This window comes from Bos indicus x Bos taurus, chromosome 6, assembly GCF_003369695.1.
Source record: "Bos indicus x Bos taurus breed Angus x Brahman F1 hybrid chromosome 6, Bos_hybrid_MaternalHap_v2.0, whole genome shotgun sequence".
Classification (NCBI taxonomy): domain Eukaryota; kingdom Metazoa; phylum Chordata; class Mammalia; order Artiodactyla; family Bovidae; genus Bos; species Bos indicus x Bos taurus.
In genome coordinates, this window is record NC_040081.1 from 60,115,342 (window position 1) to 60,130,629 (window position 15,288).

Sequence of the window (15,288 nt, forward strand, 5' to 3'; positions counted from 1 at the left end):
GATTTTTAACTTGGACGACTGAAGTTTGGACAATTCTTCTTCAGAGAAAGATAAATATATAGAAGTAACCTTTCTTTATTACTCGTAAAGTCAAGATAGACCCTTACTTACTAGGACATGAAATATGTTTCCATATTTATAAATAACCTAAAAATACTGCTAGGAGACAGGCCTCATAAAACAATTTCACAGCTTTGGTTCACATAACATCTGACAATCTACAGCCTAACCTACTGATTTCGAGCTGTGCACGGAAAGTGGTATTCCACGAAGAATGAGGTGTCCATCATTGAGATTGCAGCTCACTAAACTACACAAGTGTGGTTACTCAGGTACAAGGCAACTCAGTAAAAGGATCTGCAGAACACCCATCCGCTGAAGTAATATTTATTTAACTCCTACTTCTATTTAAAGTTCTAAGGAAATAGGGATTATAATCAGATGATTCAAAAGGCTTAAAAATCCTTTAATCAGACTGCAGCGGTAAAGTTTATAGTCAATATGGTAAGCAAAGATGACAAAAAAAAAAAGACTGCCTATTTCAAATACATGAAAAAACTGAATAAGATCTAACAACTTTTTAAGTACAAAGAAAACAAGTCAAAATCATGAGAAATAAATCCCTGGGCCAGAACTGAAAATGGAAATCAGAGTCAGTGGAGAAAGCTGAAGCTTTGAAGACTTAAGGCAATGGCAACCCACTCCAGTGTTCTTGCCTGGAGAATCCCATGGGCGGAGGAGCCTGGTGGGCTGCCGTCTATGGGGTTGCACAGAGTCGGACACGAAGCGACTTAGCAGCAGTAGCAGCAGCAGCAGAGTTACTATATGATCCAGCAATCCCACTTCAGGGCATATAACTAGAGAAAACCCTAATTCTAAAAGATACATGCACCCCAAAGTTCACTGCAGAACTATTTACAATAGCCAAGACATGGAAACAAAAATGTCCATCAGCACAGGAATGGCTAAAGAAGACATGATGCATATATACAATGGAATATTACTCAGCCATGAGCTTCCCAGCTGGCGAAATGGCAAAGAATCTGCCTACCAATGCAGGAGTTGCAAGAGGTAGGGGTTTGATCCCTGGGTTGAGAGCATCCCCTGGAGAAGGAAATGGCAACCTACTCCAGTATTCTTGTCTGGAAACTTCCATGGACAGAGGAGTCTGGTGGACTGCAATTCACAGGGTCACAAAGATTTGGACACAACTAAGCACCCATGCATTACTCAGCTATAAAAAAAAGAATGAAATAATGCCATTTGCAACAACATGGATGAACCTATCATGCTAAGTGAAGTTAGTCAGACAAAGACAAACATCATATATCACTTATATATGGAACCTAAAAATTTGGTACAAATGACTTATTTACAAAACAGTGCTGCAATTCATGGGGTCGAAAAGAGTCGGACACGACTGAGTGACTGAACTGAACTGAACAGACTCACAGACTTAGAAAACAAACTTATAGTTACCAAAGGGGAAAGATGCGGGGGAGGGATAAATTAGGAATTTGGGATTAACACATACATACTGCTGCTGCTGCTAAGTCACTTCAGTCGTGTCCGATTCTGTGCGACCCCATAGACGGCAGCTCACCAGGCTCCCCCGTCCCTGGGATTCTCCAGGCAAGAACACTGGAGTGGGTTGCCATTTCCTTCTCTAACGCATGAAAGTGAAAAGTGAAAGGGAAGTCACTCAGTCATGTCCGACTCTTAGTGACCCCATGGACTGCAGCCCACCAGGCTCCTCCATCCATGGGATTTTCCAGGCAAGAGTAGTGGAACACATACACACTACTATATATAAAATAATCAATACAAACATGCTGCTGCTAAATTGCTTCAGTCGAACATGCTGCTATATATAAAATAGATAATACTGTAGAGCACAGGGAACTCTATGCAATGTTCTATAATTACCTACATGGGAAAAGAATCTGAAAAAGAATGGATTTATGTATATGTATAACTGATTCACTTTGCTGTACACCAGAATCTAACACAACACTGTAGAACAACTATCTTCCAATATAAAATAAAAATTAAATAAAAAATTTCTATATTAAACATATATTACTTGCATGATTTTTAAAGCGCTGTTTCTATATTATTATACTCTTTCTATCTGAAGTTCTCTCTTAGGGCCTTCAGATTACCTGTAATTACTGGGTTCAAATAATGGATAAGAAAAGGAGATTTGAGACAGATACCAGCATCATTTGATGCTGAATCTTTTAGGCTTCTAAGACCATATTACTGAAAGATATGGTGTGGAGAACAGACAAGTGGACAATATCTAAATAAGTGATCACCCAAGTGATGACCAGGTCACTAGAAAGTCTGGCGGGAGGAAAGAACACAAGCAGAAGGCAGTAAATCTGGGCTCAAACTGCAACTCTGCCCTGTCGAGTTACTCTGTTGCTTCAAGCCTCAGTTTTCTCATCTGTGAAGTGAGGATGATAATATGAACTTTTCAAAGCATATCCCCCTTGAAGCGAAGAATTTCTAGCAATTTCATGATACAGCGAGTGGCACAGAGTAAAAGAACAAACAAAATCCATGTCTTTCATTGCTGAGAACAGAGGAAGTCAAGGAGAGAAGGCCAAAAGAAATAATCGTATGTGCCTAATACTGTTGAAACTTTTTAAATGGCAATTCCTTAAGAAAGGGAGGAAGTGTCCACAACTGTGAGTGGGAGAGAAGGGAGGGCAAGAGAGCCAGGGCAGGCAAGCAGTCCGGGGCCCAGCACACTGATGGTCCTCGAGGCCTGGCTCACACCCTCTTGGGCTTGGCCCAAATGAGCAGGTCAACACTTGTGAATTTCCTAAGGTAATTCACTTCTTCTGCCCCAAGAACCCACATTTTAAAATTTTAACCATTTTAAAGGAAGAATTTCCTCGAAATATATCAGACTGAACCATAAGCAATCATAGGCTTCCCTCGTGGCTCAGTTGGTAAAGAATCTGCCTGCAGTGCAGGAGACCTAGGTTCAGTCCCTGGGTGGGGAAGATCCTCTGGAAAAGGGAATGGTTACCTACTTCAGTATTCTTGCCTGGAGAATTCCATGGCCAGAGGAGCCTGGTGGGCTATAATTCATGGGGTCACAGAGTCAGACATGATGTGGCAACTAAACCATCACATAAGCAATCAGCATTTTTGTAGGTCCAAAACAGCTGAATATTAACAATTTCATATGGTTCAATAGTAGTACATGCCTTCAAAATATTTCTATGGCAGAGATAGGCAACATTTTTTCTTAACAGGTCAAATTGTAGATATTTTAGGCTCTGAGGGCCAAGAAGCAAAAACAGAGATTAGGCAGGTAGCCATTCAAAAATATAAAAACCCTTGTTAGTCCCTACAAAAACAGGAATGGGCTGGATTTGACTCAAGCGCCACCCTTTGCCAATCTCCATTTTACAGTATCACAAGGGTAAACTTTTTCTGATTATGTTCACTATGAAAATCGCTAATTTTAGGGTAATACAGTGATGCCCTTGAAGGATACGAAAGTGGATGTGTAAAGGCCATTGCTCCCACCCAGTGGCTTTAACGCTGGTGTGCTTGGTCTGAGCCCCAACTCTGCTGTCAGCTCTCCCTTCCGCTACTTCTTCTAATGACCTGGCTTATTTTAGAAGCAATTGTCTGGGGGAAGGGTTGAGGGTGGTTCTAACTTTTCTATGAAGGCAAAAAAAAAAAAAAAAGGAAATGTAGAAGGAAATGGGGCTTAAGGGTGACTATGAATAAACATAACTACAGAAGGATGGGGAGCACAAGCACTCCAAGGAATTGCCCAAAACACATCCCTGATTTGAAGCCAAAACTCCAGAGGTCCAAAGGATGCAAAAAAAAAAAAAAGTAAATACCTAAAGAGCTGGCCTAAGGTTTAGAGACTAAAGGGGGCAAAAAATAAGTCTGAGACAGACTATACTTTATAGAAATAAGAGATCATTAAATGCGCAACGACCATGTTTCTACTAAGTTAATCAGAGTGGGATCAAACAGGAAAAGGCTGCATTTGTGGACATTCCCAAAAGACTAATACTGGAAAAAGGGAACTGTTGTGAGACACAGTAAGTCATCACTGGGGGAATCAACACTTTCCTCCTGTGGAGAATGGTAAGATATTAGAGTTGGGAACTCTCTCGCCAACATGTATTCAACAGTGACATACCGTGAGGACCTCTTCCAGGTCCATGAATTTTTTTATTTCAAAGGTATTTTTTAAGTCACTGGGAAGTGTTTCTAATTTATGGCATTGCTATTGTTTCAAATGTTATATATTGCAATGAAAAAGGAAAGCTTCAACAAACAAGCAGAAAAAAAAACAAAACCTATGTGTAAGTGGATATACTGAAACAGAAAAGAGAAACTGCTGATACACACTTCTGGTCTGTCTTATAGGGCCACTGATTCATAAAAATCCTAATTTAGGTAACATTTTCCATCATTCAATATTAAAAACTTACCCTAGAGCAATCCATTCTCCTGCATTTCTGAATACTCTCATGTATATCTTATAAACCTTCACCAGTTCAGTACCCTGCTATATTCTACACGGAAAATTAAAGGGGGTTAAAAAAAGAGAGAGACAAATCCCATACGTACATGAGCTGCCTGGATGACAGTGAGCCTCTGGGTACCGTCTGCCCATAGCGACGACCAGTCAGCACATTGTCAGGGACCCCGGCAGTTTCCAAGTACTCAGGAAAGACTGAGATGGTTAAGCTGTTATAGGAGGGAGACAAAAAGAAAAAAAAAAAAAGAGAAAAAAATAAAAGATTTAGGATAATGATTGCATTTTTTTTTTTCATTAAAATGCTAATGATGACCACAAATTTCCAGATAACCAGGTTGATGAATTATTCATGGTCACATCCAAGATGAAGTCTCCCTGCCACTGCCGGAAGGCCCAGAGCATGCTGATAATTAGCATGTGGGCCCTCTACTGAGTGTGACAGAAGTACAGGTGACCACAAGTCTGTCCATCAGTGCTGGCCCTCACTGGCCCTCTTGAGAAAACGAGATGACCCCACCCACACTGACGCTTTCTCATCTCACTCTTCCTTCACATCAAGGAATAGCACTAGCCTGGCTCTTTGTTGTGACATCTAAACTCATACCCTATAAAAACTTGAAAAGCTTGAAAGGAGACATGAGATTTTCTGTATTGAGCAAAAAAAAATATCCAATTTTTAAAAACTTTTCATTGAAGTAAAACATACAGAAAATGACACATACCACACATGGACAGCTCAATGAATTTTCTTAAACTGAACACCAGATCAAAACCCAGAACATTATCAGGACCCCAGAAGCCCTACTTCATGCCCCCTTGTAAAGGTACTACTCTGCATGAATTACTTTTGCCCAGTTTTGTAGACAAATTGATTCAATGTCCTTATCAATTTTTCACTTAAAAATCATTCATTGGACACCTCCTATATGTGAAGCACAGTGCCAGGCTCGAGAGCTACAGAGATAAGACACTGTCTCTGTCTTTAAGGAAAGCAAAGTCTATTGGGACCGAGAAACACACACAAATGATCCCCAAAGGGCAGTGGGATGCACACAGTGACTCAGATTCATGGCAAGCAGCCCAGAAATACAGAAGCAGGGAAGACTTTCAAATACAAGGGAGCCTAGCATGTCCTCAGGCTGAGTAGGACTCAGCCAAGCTGGGAGTGGGAGACCGGACAACGGAAAAGGCAGAAGTAAGAAACTGCATAGCATAACTCAGTGTTGCTAGACTCTCCAGGGTGAAGCCAGGAAAGAAGCTGGAGCCAGACCGCACCCTTGTATACAAATTCAAAACCTTTGAACTGGCTGCAGAGAGCCACTGAGGGATCAGATCTGAGTTTCAGATTCATTACTTTCTGGATGGATTCACCGAGGGCAGAGCAGAGGCAAGGAGACCAGTAGGGCCAGTTTGGTTGTCAGGTAGGAGAGGAACGGGTAAGATTAGGGCATGGAGGTAGGTGGTGAAGGAAAAAGGGGAGAAGAGTTAGTACTTGAAACATCCAGATGCTAAAAGCAGAACAACATGGTACTTGACTCCATGTGGGTGGATGACAGCGACAATAGAGGTAAAGAATACTAGTGAATGAACGAGTTTAATAAGGAAGACAGTGGGTTTAGTTTGGTGCATTAGAAACTGAGATGTAGAAGATTTGGGTGAGCACTTCCAGATATTCTTGAGTGTGAAGGTTGGCAAAGAAACCTGAGCAGAACATAAAAGTGGTTATTACATAGAAAGTAGCAGAAATTAGATTAGCAGGTGAGATCACTGAGGGAATATGGGTAGAGGGAGACAACTGGAGGCTTAGTGCTAAAAGCAGAAGCCTAGAGAACACAATAATAGGGAGAGGAAAAAGACCTTGTGAAAAAGACCAAAGAAGACAGTCAGAGAGGTACCACGGAAGACAATGAGATGATTAAAGACAAGAAATGAAAAATACAGCTTTGGATTTGACACTTCAGCAGCCATGGGCCCCCTTGATTGAAGGTGGTTTCATTGAGGTGGTGGAGGCAGAGATAAGAGAGCAAGTGAGAGAAGAGAAAGGAGAATGAGCAGTTGTTGGAAGAGACTGGTGCTAATGGAAGTCGATTGATTAGCTGAAGGAATCAGTAGAGAGAGAAAGGGTGAGCGTTCAAGAGGGAGAGATAAGAACAGGATAATGACCCAAAGAAGGTGGGTAAAAGGGTTAGGATGACAAATGAAAGAGCTGACCTTAAGAGGAAGCGGAATCCACAACCCTCTGACATTAGAAGAATAGTAGAACTAAAGGAATAAAACAAGTCTGGTTATGGTAAGTTTGAAGGTAACAGCATTGGTGGGATATTAGAGGCAATGGACCAAATGACATCAACATTGTAGACAAAATAGTTGCCATGTCTCTTTGCGAAGAATAAGTTGACACACAAATGGTTTGATGCCACAGATCCTGAAAATCTTGATATTGGGCTATCCTCTAAAATTAAAGTAGTCTAACCCTGTTTTAAGGTAAATAAACATAGCCAGTACAAATCAAGACAGGAAGGGGCATTTGCAAGATCAGCACACCCACAGCAGAACCTAGTAGTACTAAAAGAAACAGCACACGAGCAAAAGATTCAGATGAATTCACCTCTTAAAATGATTTTTTATCTCAGCGCCAAGCTTTCCAAAGATTTACACATAGTTTCATTAAGCGAAACCACGACCCACTATCTTACAGGCTTCTTAAGATGCTTCCATTCAGACTAATGTAATGAGAATGAAGTCATGGCATCTGAAAGAAAAGGCAAGAGGAGGAGGCTGGCGCTGGCAGTGGCACCTGCCCGTGATTTCCTAGTGAAATGTCCCTTAAGATGTCACCCTGCTCCAGTCTCTTGCCCACGCTCCCACCTCAGCTTCTGGCAAGTCTGGAAGTGGGTGGAGTAGCTTGGCTCTTGAAAAGAGCTCCAACAATGCCAAGTGTAGCAAGGTTCATTAGAAAGTCTAATGCGATGGAAAACACCTTATAAAGTAGCTTTTCTGTTCTCCAAGCAACCTTTGTGATCTCACAAACTCCAAGGCCGCTCCGGAACTAGTCCGTTTTGGTTACGTGACCATATCTACCGGCCATCGTTGGAGGATGACAGAATATCAGAATTGCAGATAAACACATGATTATCCTTAAAGTCAGCCAGAACAGAGAAGGTTACGGAGCCATGAGATGCCTATGGACTGTGTCATTCATCTCTGCATCCCTGGGGCACAGGGAATATAGCAAGCAGTCCATAAATATGGAATCAATCAATAAACCAATATATAAGTGAAGAGTTCTCACAACCAGGAGATAAAGAGGCCAATTAAATGGTGAGGACAGAATTACTCTTTCTATTCCTTCTTTTCCCACCCTGATGTCAGAGCCAAGCTGCAAATCGCTTTCAATCGCACTCACTTTCCTCTCCATAGAAGAAACTCTTTATGAACTCATAAATAAATATTGTGTAAGTAAGAGAGTTCAGAAATCATGAAAAACAATATGCCTCTTAAAAGGGAAAATAAGTAGGTGCAAACATTTTGTGCACACAAAGAAATAGAAATTGCCCACTTTACATCTGCCTTCTTTGTTATCCTTCAGTGAGAAGGACAGAACATCATTACTCTTAACAGCAGGGTGCTTCTCCTCCTACTGCTCACTCACACAGCCACCCGCTCAGCTTCAACCCACTGGGGCAACAGATCCTAATGAGATAATCAAGTCTCGCTTCCTTAAAAATTCTGATCCTGACATGGATTTGTATTATTCATCATCTCACTTCTTTTACGGCACATAAGCTCCGAGGTATCACCGATCACAGTGAACACATTTCACACATGACAAGAAGCACACTGTAGTATTGTCTGGAGACAACTTTAAGGACAAAGTTCCCTAGAGTAAGGAATTGTAGGTGGTTGTTTTGTCTGTTAGTATGCACTCTGTGCTTCTGAACTGTTAAAAAAATCACTCAGTAACTCGGTCCTGGAACACTGACTGTTTCTGCCCATTTGAACAGCAATATATAGAGAAGCAAACAGATCTAGAACATTACCATCTTTTTTCTATTCTTGATTAAGGATCTAGGAGACCAGGGCTTCCCTGGTGGGTCAGTGGTGAAGAATCCACCTGTCAATGCAGGAGACATGGGTTCGATCCCTGTTCCAGGAAGATCCCACATGCTGTGGAGCAACTAAACCCATGACCACAATGAAAGAGCCTGTGCTCTGGAGCCCACAAGCCACAATTACTGAGCCCTTGCGCTGCAACTACTGAAGTCTGAGTACCCTAGAGCCTGCAACAAGAAGCCACCGCAATGAGAAACCAGAGCACCGCAACTAGAGAGTCGCCCCTCCTCACAGCAACTAGAGAAAAGCCTGCACAGCCAAAAATACATTAATTATTCAAAAAGAGAAAAAAGAATCCAGGAGACCAAGATGAACAATACACTATTCACTTGAATGCAAGCCACCAAGGAGAGGAAAGGAATATTTATGCCAGTACACAAAGTGTTTAGTGTGCAACTTTTTAATTACTATATTTATGATACTATCCATAATATATTCACTAACACAAATGCTCTCTACAGGGACATTAATCCTCAACAAATACATTAACGCTTCCCTTCTCTCCCCCAAATTCTTATTATGCTGACATGGGGCAAAAATGCCAAGAATTCTCTCCAAAATAAACATTCTATGTCAACAAGCACTTGTTCTGCTATCTCCCTTTCTAACTATTTTATGATAACATAATCACTCTACACTCTACTTAAGTACTTGCTGCTATTGCCCTAAAAGACAAATTTGTAAGCGAAATATTTTCCTAAAGGGCTTTGTTCAATGTAACATCTTTTTTGCTATGAAAGCGGGTTCAAGCTACTAGAAAGTTGCTTATGCTAAATTCTGTAACTCATAATTCTCTGGTGTCACCCTGCATTATAATACTGTATAATTTCTGCTTTTTAGAAACCTCAAGGAGTAAGACATGATTATGATGAAGATTTTCATAATAGCTAAAGGGCGACCCATCTAAGTAATAAAACGGGTTTCATTTCAATCATATTGGATTTTTTTTTTTTTTCCCTAAAAGATAATGCCTTCTCAGAGAGTCCAGAAAATGATTAGTCTCTGGTGGCACAGAATCATCAATATGACTATCAATTATCTTGCTCTATTAGAACATGAGAAATATTGACTGAGGAAAAGACGGGAGCCCTGTGGATACTAAGCAGATGTTCAATTTCTACCAGCATGAACTGGATGGGGAGTTCCTACCAAAGCAACAGGACATTCTGGGAACCAAAAGGAAGAGGCTGCTGAAATTCAAACACCAAGGAAAAGGAGACCCAAAGGTGAAATCTGAGTCACAGATCCAGGTCTAGGGCTAAGTGGAGTCAGGCTGAGTGGAAGATGAATGGATGGGACAAAGGGACAGGATGAAAGGCTGGCTCTATGTGGGTGCTGCTGGTAACCGACTGACAAGCGCCAGTGGTCAGTGGTCTGGCCAGTGGCAAAACCACCTTTCCAGGCACAGAGGGATGTCTGCTCCTCCCCTCAAAGGTCACAAATGCAACATTTTGGGAGATGTTTTGCCTGCCAAGTTTGGTTATCTCCTCTCCCCTGCTATCAGGAGGTGAGTTTCATTACTGTTCAAGTATCAATCTTTCCCTTCCTCAAGTCAGCTGAGTTTGGAAACCAAATAAAATTTAAAAGCCTCAGAGAACTAAAACTTAAAATACCAAGTTTCACATAAGCTCTGAAGGACACAGTTCACATTCTGAACCCATACTTGGGCAGCCAAGATGTCTTTTTTGTTTATTCCTTGGTTCTTATAGAATTCAACTCCTATTCCTTAAGACTCACAGGAAGTCATTTAGTACAAACATAGCCAAACCCAAAATGTGCCCTGGGGTGTTATTAGTAAGTGACCATGCCTCAGTTTGCTCATCCATAAGATGGATATTATAAGATGGAAATAATAGCAATATTTACCTCCTACAGTTGCCATGACGCTTCTCAGGTGGCTTGGTAGTAAAGAATCTGCCTGCAATGCAGAACACCTGGGTTCAATCCCTGAGTTGGGTAGATCCCCTGGAGAAGGGAATGGCAACCTACTCCAGTATTCTTGCCTGGAGAATTCTGTGGACAGAGGAGCCTGGTGGGCTACAGTCCATAAGGTCGCAAAGAGTCGGACACGATTTAGCGACTAAGTAACACACACACACACATGGTTATTTAACAAGGACTTCCTTTAGAGACATTTAGTAAGCTGAACATCCAGGAACACAACTAAATCAACTGCTCTGATGTGAAGTATCTGTGGAAATGTGTAAATAAACTCAAAACCTGGAGAAGAGAGGGCTTTGCCACTAGATAAGTAGCTGCAGGCAAGTCAATTAGCCTTCTACACCCATTTGTAAAATGGGTTAATGATACCTATCTTGCAAAGGTATGAGGAACAACAAATGAAAGGCTTAGACAGTATAAGCAAATGTAAATTAAACCTTAATTAAATGGAAACACAGTACCTAATGCCCTATGACACATAGATCTTTAGAGCTGAGAAAGTCATCTGCCTGGTGGTTTCTATCCAACTCTCACCACCTCATATGATAAGATCTTCTTCCCAAATTATTTTCAACAACCTTTCTTTGTATGTGTTAGTTGCTTAGTCGTGTCTGACTCTTTGCAATCCCATAGACTGTAGCCGGCCAGGCTCCTCTGTCCATGGAATTCTCCAGGCAAGAATACTGGAGTGGGTTGCCATTTCCTTCTCCAGGGGATCTTCCTGACCCAGGGATCGAACCTGCGTCTCCTGCATTGCAGTCAGATTCTTTACCCTCTGAGCTATAGGGAAGCCCCTGTTAATAAAATGTTTTCAACATTACTGTTTAAACAGTAAGTACAAGTATTATTGAATTTTCAGGTTAAAAAAAACAGATTATAAAACTCTGCCCCCCCAGCATTATGATATTCCCACTTTTTTTCTTAACTTTTTCTTAATTCAAATGATTTCTTTTCCCCCTTTCCCATTTTTCTTTATTAAATCTTTGCTTTCTCACTGGAAGTTATGTCACTGCAATAATAGTAACTACCATCTTTATGTTATTTAGCAATTTACAAGGCACTTTCATATACATTATCTTTATTTCCCTTATTCTTTCTTCTCTTTATTTCCCTTTGCTCCACTTTTCAAAACACAAACAGAACTTCGTAAAATCAGTAAAGAAGCCATTTCTCTCCTTCTGACTGCCAACACATTAACATACAATAGAGTTGTCTACAGCAACTTAGACTATATACAGTATACTTAAATAGTGACACATCTAAATCTTCTTGCAAATAATTTTTTTTCCTTAGTGATGATCTTTTGAAGTTAAAGTAGAGTGAAAATTATGTAACATGTTAGTACATGTTAACATGTACTAACATGTTAACATAAGACAGGAAAATTTCTTTAAGTACCATGAAAAATAGTAAATAAAAAATAAAAGAGAAAAGAAATAGTAAAAAGATTTATGGAAAGAAAAAGAACAAAGTTGATGTTGCTTTAACTTTCAGGAAAATTTCCACTGTCTGTCTCACCAGACCTATTTTTCTCCAAGCTCTGCATTAAATAATCTGATCATTAAATCTGTGAAAACCACAAGGGATGCACCCATCTCATTAAAAAAGATGATCTTTTAAGCTATGATAATGAGAAAGAGCATCTATTTTTGGTTTTAAGGGCAGAAGTACTTCCTGCCTGTTGCTCCGGAGGCAGCAACACTTCTAGTAAGCTTTAGCACAAAGCAGATGCCTGGCACTCTTTACTGATCATGATGAAAACAGGAACCTTCAACTAGGAATGTTTCCTCTCAGAAGCTCTGCATACTCTCAATCTTGATTTGTCAACAAAGAACATGAGGTGTCTGAAACAGAAAAGCATTAATTCTACCAAGTGAAGGTAAACAACATTTTTCTTAAAAAAAAAAAAGAAAAAAAAAAGGATTTGGCAAACTCTAGGTTGGGAATCAGATCAGATTCCCCTATCTTCATTCAAACCCTACAGGATACAAAAACCTTTAAAGTTTGAATTGGCTTCCTCTTGGCTTAACAATGGTTCAATAAGGTCCATAGTAATCTTACAGTAATTCTTGACATACATTAATATATTAACAACTTTAAAAAAAATGTTTAATGTTTTAAAACTGGGGAACTAATAAAATATGAGGAAAAAGTTGAAAGAGAGGTCATATTTGGCCCTGATTCTGCTGTGGTGTTTACAAGGTCAATAACATAAGCCTTTGCACATTATGAAATCTTCTACATTTTGCAAGGGATATTCTGAGATTTTATCCTAAGAATAAAGAAGGATATTATGGTCTGACAATCATCTATAAAATCTATAGATACGTTTTATGAAAACTCAGTATCCTACAGAATATACCTGTCTCTCTGTGTGTATGTGTGTGTTTGTGTGTGCGTGCATACCCATGCACACATGAGTGCACGTCCAACTCTTTGCGACCCCATGGACTGTAGCCCACCAGGCTCCTTTGTCCTTGGGATTCCCCAGGCAAGAATACTGGAGTGAGTTGCCATTTCCTCCTCCAGGGCATCTCCACAACACAGGGATAGAACCTGTGTCTCTAGCAGCAGCAGGTGGATTCTTTACCACTTGAGCCACCTGGAAGCCCATAAAATATTCCTGGGACTGCTACATAAAATGCTCCTGAGAAAAGAGTTTTTTGCCAGCTTGGACATGACTCAAGTCAAACTAGTAGGGGATTTAAGAAAGTGTGACCCAACTGGGATTATAGCCGTGGAAAGCCCAAGGGGATGAAAGTCATTTCTTTGAAATACTGTAAATTGTATGCTATTCTTGTGAACAGGTTTGAGGTCTGACTTGGAATTATACCTAAGAAATAGCTGACCCTTTCTCCTAGTATGTACTCAAATCAAGAAAGGATGACACTTATTTCAATTTTGACATTGTGAGTAACAATCCTTGAATGAAACAAACATATAGTAAATGGAATCCATCCTAGAATAACCAAATTAACTCTTCTTTAATGGACTGGACAACCATGTATCCAGGTAGAAAAACCAAACTTGAGAAGTTAATGATTAGGGATTTTCAGGATTGAGTGGTGGATTACAATTATGTTCTTAACTACCTTCCCTCCAGATTCCACTAAATAAGAGTCACGGATAGACTCACAGGAGAATGGAAGAGGGGAAAATTGATGGAAAAAATTTTTGGAAAATGGAAAGCAGATGAGCTAATGATGAGTGAATTTTCAAAGAGGAACAGACAAAACTAAATGTGTACTGGTAGAACTGACAGGAAGAAGCCAGCCAATGTGGGGCACAGACCCCCAGAAAAGTACTAGTCCAGGCACAGTTACATCTAAAGTGGGGGCATGCACAGTTATCAAGACAGTATGGTACTGGCACAAAGACAGAAATATTGATCAGTGGAACAAAATAGAAAGCCCAGAGATAAATCCACGCACATATGGACACCTTATCTTTGACAAAGGAGGCAAGAATACACAATGGAGAAAAGACAATCTCTTTAACAAGTGGTGCTGGGAAAACTGGTCAACCACTTGTAAAAGAATGAAACTAGAACACTTTCTAACACCATACACAAAAATAAACTCAAAATGGATTAAAGATCTAAACATAAGACCAGAAACTATAAAACTCCTAGAGGAGAACATAGGCAAAACACTCTCTGACATACATCACAGCAGGATCCTCTATGACCCACCTCCCAGAATATTGGAAATAAAAGCAAAAACAAACAAATGGGACCTAATTAAACTTAAAAGCTTCTGCATATCAAAGGAAACTATTAGCAAGGTGAAAAGACAGCCTTCAGAATGGGAGAAAATAATAGCAAATGAAGCAACTGACAAGCAACTCATCTCAAAAATACACAAGCAACTCCTACAGCTCAACTCCAGAAAAATAAATGACCCAATCAAAAAATGGGCCAAAGAACTAAACAGGCATTTCTCCAAAGAAGACATACAGATGGCTAACAAACACATGAAAAGATGCTCAACATCACTCATTATCAGAGAAATGCAAATCAAAACCACTATGAGGTACCATTTCACGCCAGGCAGAATGGGTGCAATCCAAAAGTCTGCAAGCAATAAATGCTGGAGAGGGTGTGGAGAAAAGGGAACCCTCTTACACTGTTGGTGGGAATGCAAACTAGTACAGCCACTACGGACAACAGTGTGGAGATTCCTTAAAAAACTGGAAATAGAACTGCCTTATGATCCAGCAATCCCACTGCTGGGCATACACACCAAGGAAACCAGAAGGGAAAGAGACACATGTACCCCAATGTTCATCGCAGCACTGTTTATAATAGCCAGGACATGGAAGCAACCTAGATGCCCATCAGCAGATGAATGGATAAGAAAGCTGTGGTACATATACACAATGGAGTATTACTCAGCCATTAAAAAGAATACATTTGAATCAGTTCTAATGAGGTGGATGAAACTGGAACCTATTATACAGAGTGAAGTAAGCCAGAAAGAAAAACACCAATACAGTATACTAACGCATATATATGGAATTTAGAAAGATGGTAACAATAACCCTGTGTACGAGACAGCAAAAGAGACACTGATGTATAGATCAGTCTTATGGACTCTGTGGGAGAGGGAGAGGGTGGGAAGATTTGGGAGAATGGCATGTATGAAACGAGTCGCCAGTCCAGGTTCGAAGCACAATACTGGATGCTTGGGGCTGGTGCACTGGGACGACCC

General features: G+C 40.4%; 1 protein-coding gene across 17 annotated transcripts in view; it reads right to left on the reverse strand.

The window, feature by feature from the left end:
• The window catches only part of APBB2 (amyloid beta precursor protein binding family B member 2), a 384,146-nt gene that overhangs the window by 235,141 nt on the left and 133,717 nt on the right, over positions 1-15,288 (reverse strand). For 15 of the 17 annotated variants that reach the window (XM_027544336.1, XM_027544347.1, XM_027544349.1 and 12 more), the window contains one exon: positions 4,615-4,734. The exons of the other annotated variants lie outside the window; for them this stretch is intronic. The gene's annotated coding sequence lies outside the window, so the exon portion shown is untranslated. The remainder of the gene's footprint in view (positions 1-4,614; positions 4,735-15,288) is intronic. 17 annotated transcript variants of the gene reach the window in all.